General features: G+C 53.3%; 1 protein-coding gene across 3 annotated transcripts in view; it reads right to left on the minus strand.

Moving 5' to 3' along the window:
- RTN4R (reticulon 4 receptor) overlaps window positions 1-14,511 on the minus strand; it is an 82,129-nt gene that overhangs the window by 49,171 nt on the left and 18,447 nt on the right. For 2 of the 3 annotated variants that reach the window (XM_075012619.1, XM_075012621.1), the window contains exon 2: window positions 4,638-4,794. The exons of the other annotated variant lie outside the window; for it this stretch is intronic. The gene's annotated coding sequence lies outside the window, so the exon portion shown is untranslated. The remainder of the gene's footprint in view (window positions 1-4,637; window positions 4,795-14,511) is intronic. 3 annotated transcript variants of the gene reach the window in all.

The raw sequence follows: 14,511 nt of genomic DNA on the forward strand, positions 1-14,511 counted from the left end.
AGTGTGTTTATAATTTATTCAGCAGCTAGCGCATTCCCAAGTCTTTTAGAAGTCCTCACAAAGAATGCCAGGGCTTGGTTGTTGATTTTTTTTTTAACAAAGTGATCAGGCTTAGTGCAGAATTTCTCAAACATCTCAGAACAGTTCAGACTTCTAAACCTCTCTGGGGAGGGCTTTCGAATTCTTTTCAATTCTTGCTCATTTTGTTCTGAAAAGTAGATCTTCACAACACATCTCTCAAACAAAAAATACACCCCCCACTTCCCCCATGCCCCCTAACTGCTGTGCTAGTGGTAGAGATCAGCCTCTGAAACTATTCAATTATTTCAAAAACAACCAAAAGTAAATTACACCACCAGTGCCCTTGCCCTTTATTTCTGACCAATTCAAAGTCAAAATAATCCATCTTTTCACTAATCTGCGATGGGAGCTTAAATCAGTCAAATAGCTTGAGTTGTTCACACAAGGAAACAAAAACAGGTCAATTTTTTTCCTATTTCCCCTCTAGCTGGATTTGAAATGAGCTCCTGAGTTGGTTTTACTACCATCTCAGCTGAGCCAAGGCGGAGAGGCGATTTTGAAATGTGAGGGATCAGAGGAACATACAGGAGAACATGCAGCTGAATAGTGACAACAACCAAGTGCAGGGAGGGTACCCCTGCTCCTGCACCCATAGCGTCTCCCAAACCCTGCACCCCAAACCACTCCCCCCCACCACCATCCAGCCCCAGAACCTGCCACTTGCTAATAGCAGGAGGGTAACCAGAATGCTTCCCATGGAAAATGCCTGCGCCAGACCCCCTGAGCTGCACCGACTCACTCCAGGAGAGTCCAAGGGAAGAGACAACGTGTTGAGGGGACCCTGTAGCTCAGAATTATATCTGCCACATCTGCCCCAGTAACATGCGGCCACATAATCCTATTACTGCTTTGTGGACCTGAGCAGTTTGGGGAACTGTGGGCTATACCCTTTCGAAGGGGAAACGGAGGATGCCATTTTTTTTTGCTTCCATCTTATTTGTTTGCAAAGAATGCACAAAGACACTGCAGGAGTCATCTAGGAAGGGTCTTCTCTTACGGGTCTGACCCCCTTTCCAAACAGCCCCCAGGCCAAGAGTGCTCTTCCATGCCTTCCCTCAGGAGCAACCACAATGATGAGGAGCCTGGAGCACATGACCTAGGAGGAGATGCTGAGGGATTTGGGCTTGTTTAGTTTGTAGAAGAGAAGGAGGTGTGGGGGATTGATAACAGCCTTCAACTTCCAGAACGGGGAGTTCCCAAGGGGATGGAGAGAGGCTGTTCTCAGTGGTGACGGGTGGCAGAACAAGGAGCAATGGTCTTAAGTTACAGAGGGGGAGGTGTAGGCTGGATATTAGGAAAAACTATGTCACCAGGAGGGTGGTGAAGCATTGGAACGTTACCCAGAGAGGGGGTGGACTCCCCCTCCCTAGAGGTTTTTAAGTCCTGTCTTAACAAAGCCCTGGCCGGGATGATTTAGTTCGAGCTGATCCTGCTTTGGGCAGGGAGCTGGACTTGATGACCTCCTGAGGGCTTTTCCATGCCCTGACTAGCCCCTGCACCTGTTCGCCATGTGAGATGCTTGTGCAGAAAGGTGGCAGTACAGAACCCCTTGGAACAGGCACGACTCCATTTTGCAGAATTTGTTCCCTCTAAGGTTTGTGGGGACCAATTCCTAACTACTCCCCACAGCCCAGCCCAACAACTGGCTCCCTGCCTGGACTGCCAGTCTGGTGCTTGTGTGCTCTGGGGTCCCCTAGCCTCTGCCGCCTCAAATTTAAGTGCCAACAGACAGTCAGAAATGGACCAGACAGAAGTGAGGCTTTGAGCCCTCACCTCTTGTCTCTGCCTGGGATCTTGCAGGGGCCTGAATCTGGAGGCATGGCTGTCTGGTCCCGCAGGAAGGCTCACCATAATGCAGATGACAACAAGGAGCTGTCAAAGAATGAAGGTGAGGGGCAGTCACAGCAGAGGAGCTCCAGAGAAGGTACCTGAAGACAAGGGACCAGAAAGGGACTCCGGTGATGCCCATGCTGTGCACCTGCACTGTACTTTTGTGAGCCATGCTGGCCATGAACCCAAAGCTGCTGAGGTGGGTAGTGCCCCGAGAACATGGCAAACCCCCAGGGCCACACGACAGGGGCCCCACAAGCCTCCTGCTGCTCTCCTGCCCCGACGCTTGCTGCCCAGCTGATGCCAAGAGAAGCTGTCACCCAGAACACAACTATATTACAGTACAACTGCCCAGGGGGATTTAATCTCCCCTTTCTGGTAACGGACCATCCATCCATATGTGCCGAGTAGGACCCTCTCTCCACCTCTTCAAATTTAACCTCCTCTTGCCCCTGGGATGCACATGCCCTGGGACAGTGACTTAAAACTCTGCACCTCTCTTTCTCTGCAGCTCCTAATCCTCAAGTCCTACAACCGCCTGACTCCCTTTCCTCCCAACTCCTTCCCTCCCACTCTGGCCACCACAGGCTGCCCTCCTTGCACTGGGCTCAGGAAGTCAGCACCACAGGGTTCATCACATAGATGCCACCCTCATGCTGGCTCCAGAATACGACAGCCTGGGCCAGGGGCCTGGTTCCCTGGCTGATGGGCAGGCTCAGCTTTCACGGAACTCTGGAGCTCATGAAGTTAGAGCACCAAATCTGGCTAAAGAGAGATGTCAAACCACAGAGATCCTGGGAGGCCCCCCGAACATGCTGGCTACAGAGCCATTACCGCAGAGCTCTGTCCACTTTGCACTGGCCTTCTCTGTCTTCTAGTGACATGCCTCTGACAGGCTCGCAGCCCACCGCCCTCATCAGAGAAATGATGCACCCAAAAGTCCCGTGAAAAATCCCTTTACAAATATCTCCAGAGCCCTTTCCCACCCCACACACTGACTCAGCTCCCCAACTAAGCACAGGGAGCCCATGATGTGGGGAATTATGTGGGAGAAATCTCTTAGCATCCCGAAGGGAACCACAGAATGGGAAGAACAGAACAGCACTGTGGGAAAAGAAACATTTGATCACCACTGGCAGGGAGACTAGGCAGAGTGGGACTATCGGAACGTGTTTTTTTTCTGATTTCCTATAGCACGTGCAGCTGCAAGAGGGAGGAAGATAAAGCCTGCAGAGACACTGCCAAATCTTAAGGGAAAAAACCTAGCAACAATCCATTCCACAAAGTATTCGGTTCAACTCGCTAGCACGCCATGAAGGCAGAGCTGTGGAGGGAAGGTTCCTAGCACATCTTCCAAAGATAGAAGTGGAGCACCGCCCAGCTCCATTTATCTCCCCAGGAGATGACACAGAAGAACATTTTGCAGTACCTCAGCGTGCATGACGCCGTGCTCCTCAATCCCAGTCTTTGTACGTTCGCTCTAAATTCCTCCTTGAACTGGTTTTAGTTTTATGGAAAACTTTTTGTCATTGGTCTGACAACCTAAATTCAGGAGCAGCTCAAATTATAAATGGGAAGCCAACTAAAACTCGTTTCCCTGCTTCCTGTGCATTCATCAACCTGGCCTAAGGGAGGAGCTCTGTGCATCCTGACTCCTTCCTTGAGCACATGGGCCACATTGCAAGGACATCTTATCCAGTTGCCTACAACTTTGAGAAGAAGTCTCCAGTTTCTGCCTCCATTCCCCAACCCTTCCTCCAGGATTTCCCTCTTGTTCTCATGGATGTGGTGCAAAATCCAGCAGGCATGTCACCTGCAAGGTACAAAGAGTGGTAACAGGTGGACCTTTCATTAGAGAATGCCACCTTCTTAACACATTCTCCACACTCGTTCTACAACTGCTCAGAGCAAAGGTAAACCAGCCCTTACTCTTGTCCAAACATCCCCTGGAAGGGTTCATCAGCCATGGAAGCACAGGGCAAGCTGGGTCTCCCAGAACAAAAGGAATATGCATAACTCTTTTGTCGTCCACAGTGATCTAAGTAGCAGAAGGTCACTGCATTATTCCAGCAAACAGGCCTGAGTTCACATACCCTGAATCTTGGATGGGCCCAGCCTACCCCAAGTGAATAGCGGTGAATCCTCCACAGGGATGCAGCATAGAGATACCCCTTTCTGGAGATAAGGCCCTTGCCCTGGTGTAGGAGGAATACCCCTTTTCAACTGGGGAAACCCATCCATGCAAAGCCATCAGCTTCCTGAGCACTGTCAAACTGCACCTGGCCTGGCAGCATACACCTCCATGACAATGACCCTGACAGTCCATCTCCCGCCACATGCTGTCTGGCTATGATACTGGCAGGTGCCAATCACAGGCAGCAAGCTGTCGCGCTCCCTGTGGTTCTTCATGCTGCCAGGAGTTCTCATGTCAGTGTGGGGCCCAGGCAGCTCAGCGAAGAGCTCTGTGCAGCTTCTTAGCAAAGCTACCTTTGTCCTCCTGAGATTCTGCTGCCACTGCTGCTCATCTTACTTCTGTGGCACTAGCATGTTCCACCAGCCACTTCTAGTGGTGCAGCCCAGAAGCTGCTCCAAGCACAAGTTCTCCAGATTGCTCCATTTCATTCTCCTGCTCCTCCTCCATTAGCCATGCTCCCACAGCCACACCAGCCCTGGGACCAAGCAACCAAACCCATCCACCTGCATGACTGTAAATGCATCTACATTACCTGTCCGCGAGGAGGGGGCCCAGTGCTGGTGCTGTCAGACACCAGTTTGGAAATTGGATAAAATGAATGGAATGGCATGAGAGTGATCCCGGATATCTGAGCGTTTCCTCCAAGTCCCACCATTCCTGCAGCGTCCAGTGGTTTCCCACAATGCACCCTGAGGAAAAAAAGGAGCAGTGCATTGTCACAGTGCCCCATGGGATACCTGTCCAGAATGCCGGGCTGTTCACTTGAATTAACACAGAGTTGTGTGAACATACTTCAGTTCACTACAGCTAACTCTCTGCCATTGAAGCAAACAGATGCCCATCGCCACATGCCCGAAAAGAGTGATTGGAACTAACGTCATCACATGGGGCGGGGGGGCCCTCCAATTTCCCAGTGTCTCCAGAAATTTGGCATAAGTTGATTCCTCATTGACTTCACCTAATGCTCCCAGAAGGAAGAGGGGGAAGTTAGGAGTCACAGGCCCAGGGAAGGGGGCGGAGGTGGGACTTGCCATCACCTTTCAGTGAGCGGGAGAAAAACACAGGACCTGCCAGCCTCAGGGGCTGCAGAGCAGGAGGCTCTCCCATGGCAGCAGACAGGATGGGCGCAGGATGTGGGAGGTAGCAGGTGTGTTTAACAGTGCCCTGGCTAGGGGCCGTGCGTGGCACAGGACGTGTTAGTTTACCAGCCGATGGTCTGCGTCTGCAGTAGCGCTGACAGAAGAGGAAATTCAGGACAGGAACGTGACAGATTAATGGGCCAGAGCTGAAACAGGAGATTCAACTTTTTGGAATCTGCTGGAGTATTCCAGGTGCTCTTTACTCTAGTATGGAACATTTAATTGCTTACAAAATCCACCTCACCGGCTGCAACAGCCAGCCAGAGAAGGACTTTGACTTGTGATCTTTACTCTGGCTGGTACTGAAGGGAAATGTCAACTCTCCCCCGTGACGGGTGCTTGCTATAGAGCGTCCCACTGACCGTGGCCTGGATCTCTTCCCCGGAACACAGCTGGCTGTGTGGCACAGCCCCCAGCTGAGTACACAAGCAGGGAGATGTGCTCCCGGTGGGTACGTCCGGATCCAAACACAGCCTCTTGCCTGCACTGACTCTGCTTGCCCAGTCTGCCTGGCGGTCCTGCCCCAAGGCATCGGTGCACCAGTGGAGTAGAGGCTGCCATGCCCGCGGCCCCAGGGGATGCTTTGCTGCTTGCAGTGCCCTGGCATGTTATTGATAAAGGCTGGGTGTGAAAGAGGGACCTGGAAGACGGCCACTGGGTGAGAAAGGCAGGGCCTGCCAACCCCCGCAGGGCACCTGAGCAGGAGCAGTGCCCTGTCATCGCCGAGGCCTCGCACTCTCTGCAGCTCCATGGAGATGACTCCGGGAGGGAGCCAAGCTCCAGTGCAGGAGCCCCTAGCAGGAGCCGTGCAGGGCCCCGCTGCAGAGGGCGCAGGTGGCAGGCGTGCACGTCTGCAGTGCTCAGAGGTCTCGCTCAGGCACAGGGCAACACCTGGGGCTGCCGGGAGCCTGCGCAGGGAGCCAGCAGCGCCCCGCCCAATCAGAGGTGAGGGGCACGTTGGACACGGACACGTGGCCTGCTGGCACCACCGCCTCCCGTTTGTCACGTCCATTCATGGCGCTGGCGCCTCAGGGCCGGGGGAACACACGGCAGGGCCGGGCAGGGGGCTCAGGCTGAGGGAGCGTTACAAGCATCCAGCCTGAGCTCTGGCACGGGAGCAGGAACCGTCGCAGCCATTCCGGCCGGGCACCCACGGATGGCCGGGGAGAAGGGGATCGGGGCCGGGCCCTGCGGCTAGGACCCAGCATCCCAGGTTGGCCTCGGCAAATGGCTCAAGCAGACCTGGGAGCAGTGGGCTGGGACGCAGGATACGGGGCCTAGGGGTGGTGCAGCCCAGGAGCGGGGTGGGGGTTCGGAGTCACCTCTGGCGCCCTCTTTCTGACCTGGACCGGCCCAGTCCAGATGTGGACAGGTACATGGGCATCGCTGGGTCCGTCCCCTAGCACAAACAGTGCCATGGCTGGCGCACCGCCCGCCCGAACTCCCCAGTCTAGAAGGGGTCAGGGACCAAAGGGAGCAACAAAACTGAGCCCCTCTTCCCAGGAGCCCGGGGCTGTGAGGCCAAGCAGTGCTGGCCCGAGGGTGAGCTGGCAGCATGGGGAGATGAGGACTTCAGTGTGTGCTGCTCCCACCCTGGGCCAAGGCTGACGCTCCTACCTCTGGAGAGGCAGGGCAGGGAGCGCTCCAGACACAGACGCACCGCTGGGGCACCGATGGCTCAGAGGCTAACCTGGCAAGGAGGAGCCAGCACAGAAGCCACCGCAGGGGTCCCCAGGCCCGGCCCCCTATCCCCAGACAGCTGTGACCCTCAGCAGGGAGAACCCAAGACTCATTAGTCGATGGGGACACGGTGTGGACTAGACTGGTCAGCACAGAAACCAGGAGTCATAAGTATGATCCAGCTTGGGGAGAAGGGCCCAGAGGGGCCCCAAACCAGGCCCTGGCCTCCTTCCTCCCTCTCCAGCCAGACCAGACTGCCCCACCCAACTGCCCAGGTCCCATTCAAACCAGCCAGGCTCCTCCTCCATCCATTGTCCCGTTTGCAGGGGAAGAAAGGGGTCACCTGGTTGCCTGGGTTACAAAGGACACGGAGGACCATAGCTTACATGTGAAAAGGGATCACACCAAACTGCCAACTATGCACTCAGGCCGTGCCTAGGGAAACTGAGGCACCACCTCATCTCACTACAGGACAGTAGGAAACACACACAGCCTAACCAGGGAATAAAACCCTCACAATCCCCACTTCGTCACATGGGCCACAGCTCGACCCAAGCTGCGCTGTGACTGGGCCGAGTCCCCTCTTTGGTTTCCCTCCTCACAGCCAGCCTCTCTCATTAGGCCAGCCCCACTTGGGGATCTCAGCACCTCCAGCCGCTTCTGAAGCCCCATTCGGAGCACCAGAGGCCCTGTGTTCTGGGGAGCACCCCTAAGGCGGCCTGACATGCAAGAGCCAGGGAATGGGGGGCGGGGAAGCCTGGTCTGGGGAGCAGCCAGGAGGGAGATGCAGGCACTTGCAGCCATTTGGGGATGGCTCTGCTGAGCACCTCCAAGGTGACCAGGTCTGCCCATAGCCCCAGTGGAGTCCAGGCCCTGCTGCCTGCCCCTGGAACCGTTCCAGAGCTGCCCTGTCCCACTCACACTCATCATGTGCTGCTAGCGCAGTGCCCAGGGAATGATCAGCCCTGGAGACATAGTCACCCAACTGTGCTTCCATCCCTGTGAGCCGCTCACCACCCTTCCAAGATAGCAGCGCAGTGGCAGCAGTGAGCAATGGCTAACCATGCGCAGCCGCCCCGGAGCAAAGCGCCCGACAAAGGGACAGTTAAGGTTGCTATGGAACACTTAATAGAGTTTGTATTTACGGCTTACTGGCTTTTCAGCATCACTAAGTTCCATGCCAACAAAGAGACTTCTCTTGTCTTGCCCTCAGCAGAAGTGCTAACTGCAGCTTCGTGTTAATAAATATTTTAAAAGAGAAGAATTTTAAACTCCTCTGGCAGGAAGCCGTCTGCAGCCCGACTGGAGCTTTCATTTACGCTGGAGAGAAACTGTCCTGCACATCCTTCCTTGGGTGCCCTTCACTTGCAGAGCCTCCAAGGAAAGGACTGGGGGATGGAGGAGTGCCCCAGAGTCAGGGATTGCCCCTGGCCCCAGATGGCAGGAAACTCGTGGCTGCAGGGTGCCTGGGAGCTTTGAAAGTCAGCATCCGACATTTACCCTGCGAGAGCCTGGGCCTGGTTCTCCCCCATATTCAGTGGGTAACAACTGCCCACACAATGTGGAAGGTGGGCCTCAGGGTTTAACCCCTATGGCCCACAGGAAGGACCATGCGTCTGAGATCCCTGGATACCCAGAGCAGCCAATGGGAGAAGGGCAGTCAGGAGCCCCTAAGAGGGTCCGGGTCCAAGATCTTATCTGTGCCCTCTCTAGGAGCTATGCCCACCTTGCCCAGAGTGAATTGTGCATGGCTGGACAGGGCGGTTCATCACCACTACAGCAGGAAGGCAGAGCCCACAGGATGTGCCAGTGCACGCAGAGGGCAGAAGCATCACCAAGGGGGCTGCTCTGGCCACGTGCAGCCAAAGCCACTGTGACATCAAAGTACTTGACTCTGCGGCCCTCTTCGAGTTCAGCCACCGCCCTAGAGCGGCCAGGGAGGGTCTCCCTGTGCCAAGGCTGCAGGAAGCTACCCTGGCAGAGCTGGCAAAGAACGGGCTCTGGGGAGAAAGAACAGAGCCAGGAGAAGCCCCATGGAGAACATGCTGTGCAGACACCCCTAACACCCCCGAGATTCTCTGCAGGGCTCTAGGCCCAGCCAGCCCCTGACCCCTGGAGCTCAGGAACAGAGATGGGCCTGTCCTTTCCCCATGGCATTAGAGGGTCTTTCTGGTGGTGCTTCAACTGGGCAGGGCCTTTCCTGAGGGGTTTGCTGTGGGACTCCCGAGGAGGTACATGCCCCACGAGCCCAAGACACCTGCCAGCACTGCCTGGCTCATCGGGGGCCCTAGTCCAAGAGCAGGAGCTGGAGCTGACCCTGGTGCTGGTGGTTTCTGGGTTCCCAAGGAGGCGATGCAGTGACAGGCCCTGGCCGCAGCGTCCAGCGCCCCATCACTGAACAGTGCACACACCTCTGAGAGGCTGGGTCAGCCTGTGTGACACGCTGCTCCCAGGATCTTTATATAGTCCAAATGTCCCACATGAATTCTGTCTGTCCAGACAGTCAGAGGGCCTGAGCCCTGGCTGTGATGGGGCCAGAGGCCCTGAGCCCTGGGGCTGCAGGGTGCTGAGTCAGCACAAGAGACAGGGGACAGACCCCATGCAGACCAGCCTTCGGTGCCAGAGTCCTGCCATTGCGGTCGCTGGCAGGCAGGGGGAGAGGGGAGGAGGGTGTCAAGGTGACACAGAGATGGGGGCAGTCAGTGGGGTACACAGAGCAGGGCGGGGAAGGCAAATCTGCACAAGCGGCAGGAGAGCTGGCTGGGGGAGGTGCTCAACATCCGACTTCCTCTAGAAGCCAGTACACAGGCAGGGCAGCACCGTGTCTGCTCACAGTCCTTACCGATGCCTCTCCCTTGCAATGGGGCAGCCAGGCCCACCCCCTCGTCCCTCCATGCAGCCACCCAGCCTCCTCTCCCAGCACCCACAGCAGGGCAACGGCAGCCCAGCCTCTGCCAGATGGAAAGCTCTCACAGCCTACCTCGACTTCCATCGCCCCCACCTGACAGCGACCTTCAGCCTCATGGGGGTGCCGGGGGGAGAGATCCTTGCTGAGCAAGTCACACAGACAAGGACATTGCCTTCCTGTGTGGAGCTGGGCTGGGGGTTGTTTCCGCTGAAGAATCTTAAAAATTCCCCCACGGTCACCTTTCCTCTCTGAGTCTGGCAAGCAATGCCGCTCCTCGGAGCCGCAGCCATGCCCCATCCAGGGCCTGGGTCAGCACAGCCTGGCATTGCCTGAAGGGTTTGCGAAGAGGGAGAAAGCCTGCGCCAGTCAAAAGGATTCTGCTCTGCATGCTGCACTGTGGCTGGACTTGTACAGGAAATGTTCCAAAGCTCAGCTGGAGGAACACCGCGACCTGTACAGCGCGCGATAAAGATCCTAAGTGCTCACGAATGAATGTGCCCATCTGCCAGGCACGGCATTAGCTCACAAAAGGGAAGAAAAAGTGGATTGAACTTGGGATGCTTTTCATTTCCTGACAATGTGCAGCAAACTGTGATGCCTATTCATTATGAGACAAGACTGACATTCATTAGCGTGCGCATTAACTCCCTCATACGTCTGCTGCCCGCAAAATTAGTCCGCTGAGGGTAAGAACTAGTCATTTTGGTATTGAATACCTAGTAACTACACTGGAGATTTCTCCAGACAAGCCAGGCAATTATGAAAAGGCCTGTTGTGGCCTCAGATTGTAATATCTCACTCTGTCGCTCTGCTGTGCAGTTGGCACCAGAAATGGGAACGAGTAGCTCAGGTGCTAGGCACCAAAGCACAGCATGAGGGAAGTTTTTGGAAAGAATGCCGCCTCTCAGGAAGAGGGGAAATTCTGTTTCAGTTCTACCCCTCCCGCTCCAGGTCTGTACACATCCCAATCAAATAAGGGGAACATGAGGCCTTCCTACTTCACTTATGACACACACAGAATGGGAAGCGACTGTCTTGGAAGTATGGCAGAAAGGGATCTAGAGGTCATAGGGGAGCACAAGCTCAATATGAGTCAACAGGGTGATGCTGTTGCAAAAAAAAAGCAAACATGATTCTGGGATGCCTTAACAGGAGTGTCATGAGCAAGACACAAGAAGTCATTCTTCTGCTCTGCTCAGCACTGGTTAGGCCTCAGTTGGAGTATTGTGTCCAGTTTGGGGCACCACATTTCAGGAAAGATGTGGAGAAATTGGAGAAGGTCCAGAGAAGAGCAACAAGAATGATTAAAGGTCTGGAGAACATGAGCTATGGGGGAAGACTGAAATAACTGGGGTTGTTTAGTTTAGAAAAGAGAAGGCTGAGGGGGAACTTGAGAGCGGTTTTCAAGTACCTAAAAGAAGGTTACAAGGAGGAGGGAGAAAAATTGTTCTCCCTGGCTGCTGAGGACAGGACAAGGAGCAATGGGGTAAAATGCAGCAAGGGAAGTTTAGGCTGGACATTAGGAAAAGCTTTCTAACTGTCAGGGTGGTTAAACACTGGAATAAATTGCCTAGGGAGGTTGTGAAATCTCCATCACTGGAGATATTTAGGAGCAAGTTAGCAGATATATATCGGGGACGGTCTAAGTGCTTGGTCCTGTCATAAGGGCACAGGACTGGCGTTGAAGGTCCCTTCCGGTTCTAGTGCTCTATGATTCTATGCCAGAGTGGTAGAAAAGGCCAGAGGGTTAAATGTATTCACTCTTGCAACCAAATCATATTGCAACTGTACTACAAACCAGTAAGTGCTGGGAAATCTACACAGAGACTGGAAAGGAGCCTTTTGACTTGGCTGCACAGTGCTTTGCTTTTGCACCATCTCACAAATGCTGTCAGTGCTAAAACACCTTTGGAATTTCTAGATGTTAGACAGTGATTTCTTAATGCCAAAAGTGTTGTGGCCAAGACAGTGGCATTTTAAATCAGACCTTTTCCTACCAGATAAAGAGGAATGGATTGCAGAATTTAAAATGAACACAGGTTGAACAGCTCTGCTCTGGAACTGTTTTATCCAGCAACATCTGTAATCTGGTATGATTTTAGTTAGCCAGATGAACGTTTATTTTGGGTGTAGCCGAGTTTCCCATAATCCCATTAAGTTTGTTTCCAGGCACCAGTCCTGGCTCTCAGTGTTCTGTGCTGTTATCCAGCTGTAATTTAGCCCTAAATGTCTTCTCAGAGCCCAGTAAGCAGTGGAAGTGTTGGTAATGTGCTAGACAATATTGACCTCCTATGGTCAGCAAATTCTCTCTTTCAGCATCGGTCAGGTCCCAAGGGTGCCAGATGAGAGAGGTTCAACCTGAAATAGCTTAGGTGTAAGTGATCATGATTACATCATATTTATAATGTGCAGCCAGAATAAATTCAGAGCAGTAATATATATACTTGGGGCCAATTTCACAAACTTGAAAAAAATATGCACCAAATCCACTGGCAGGACAAATATAATGAGAAAAATGATCATTTGGAATTAATTAAAAACACCTTACTAGATGTGCAAAAAGCCACAATCCCGTCCCTGAAAAAGAAGGCAATGCTAGTTAAAACAAAACAAAGACGCTTGCTTTAGAGGGGAGATGAATTCAAAAAGCAAACAATGTATGACAAATGAAAGAAAAGAGAAGCTGAGAGAAATCAGATGTTAGGAGCTGTAGAAAACTAACAAGGGAAGCCAAAGGACACAAGGAAAACTCTGTAGCCAGAGGAGTTATGTACATCAAGAAGATTTTTGAAAAATACATTAGGACCAAAAAGAATCCTGTTGATGGCATTGGCCCAGTACTAGATGGAAAGAGAATTATGGACATTAGTGGAAAAAAATCAAAAGTGTTCAGTAAATACCTTTGTTCTATGCTGGGGGAAGAAATGGCTGAGGCAGTCTCATAAGGTGGGATAATAACACTCCTTCCAGTCCCCTAGTATTTCTGGAAGATGTTATACAGAGGTTGCTAAAGACAGACATTTTCTAAATCAACAGGCTTAGCTCATGTTTCAGTTCCCCCTGCGCTGTGCAGCTGCACACAGGGGCTCGGGGCTGCAGTGGGGAGAGATCTTTCCCTAACCCCTGATGCAGCTGGGGAGGATGGAACGGAATCTCTCCCCACCAGCCCCAGCACTGAGGTGCTGCTGCTAGGGCAAGGGGGCTGTTCTTCGCTGTCCCCAACAGGGAGTTGCCCGGATAAGCCTCAGCCCCACTCCCCTCATCCCCCTTGAGCCTCTTCCAGCTCTGAGCACCCTCATGTCTGGCCCCCACCTCCAAGCCACACCTCCAGCCCAGAGCCTGTATCCTTCCCACACTCCAGCCCAACCCCTGAGCCCATACCTAAACTTGGAGCCCAGATCCCTCATCCCCAGCCCACCCCAGAGCCTGCACCCGGAGCCAGACCCCCTGCACCTCAACCCTCTGGCCCAGCCCCAAGCCCCACAACCTACAGCCCATACCTCCAGCTGGAGCCCTCACACTCCTGCCCCCCCACCCTCTGCCGCAGGCCTGAGCCCCCTCCAAGACACAACCCTTGGCTCCACCCCTGCCTCATGAACTGTGTTATGTGCACGAGTGCAAGGCGGGGTGTCACACAATGCCTCCACTTTGGTGCACAGAACAAAATTCATTCAAAATAGCAGGAGCACTGGACAACCGGCAACCAAGAGTTTTAAAAGAGCTGAGCGAGGACCTCGCTGGAGCATTAATGTCGGTTTTCAATAAGACTTGAAGCACTGGGGAAGATCCAGAAGACTGGAAGGAAGCTAATGGGCTGGTTTTTGAAAAGACGAAATGAGATGCCCTTGGTAACAACAGGCATCATCCTGAACATTGACCCTGGGCAGGCTAACAGATCAGCTGAGACAACACTCGATAAATAATGAGCTAAAGGAGGGCAGTGTAATTAATGCAAATCAATGCAAGCTTATGGAAAATAGATCCTGTCAGGCTAACAATGTCTTATGCTGATGAGAGCCCACGTTTGGCTGACGGAGGGAATAGTGCAGCCATAACATACTTGCGCTTCCGTAAAGCATTTGACTTGGTGCCCCCTGACATTTTGATTAAATAACTAAAAATTATCTGAAAACAGATGGATTAAAAACGGGCTAATGAGTCCCAACATGTAACTTTAAACAGAGAATCGACATCAAATGGGTCTGTTTCCAGTGGCGTCTCACAGAGATCGGCTCTTTCCTGATGCTACTTAACGTGTTTATCAATGGCCTGGAAGTAAACAGACCATCATCACTAATAAAGTTTGCAGATGACACCACAAAGGGGGAAGTGGTGAGGGAGGCAGTGCAGGGGACACCCAGCACTGCGGTCCCCGTGATGCTAAGGGATGACTGCCCTTGGTCCCGCCCCTTCTGGTTTTGGCTCCGCCCCTTTGGGGGCCCGAAGTCAGGTCCCACCTACTACTTTGCCCTGGGCTATGTGGCCGCTGTCAGTGCTGCTGGCTGGAGCTGTAGGATGGGGACGCTATCCTGGGAGGCGGTGACTGAAAAGATCAGGGACATGGCAGGTGATCAGCTGAATGTGTGCTCCCAGCATGACACTCTGGCCAAAGGAGTTAGCGCGATCCAGGGCAGCATAAAGATGGGCATCTTGAGTCAGAGTCAAGAGGTTATCCCCCC

This window comes from Carettochelys insculpta, chromosome 18, assembly GCF_033958435.1.
Source record: "Carettochelys insculpta isolate YL-2023 chromosome 18, ASM3395843v1, whole genome shotgun sequence".
In the NCBI taxonomy this organism is placed as follows: Eukaryota; Metazoa; Chordata; order Testudines; family Carettochelyidae; genus Carettochelys; species Carettochelys insculpta.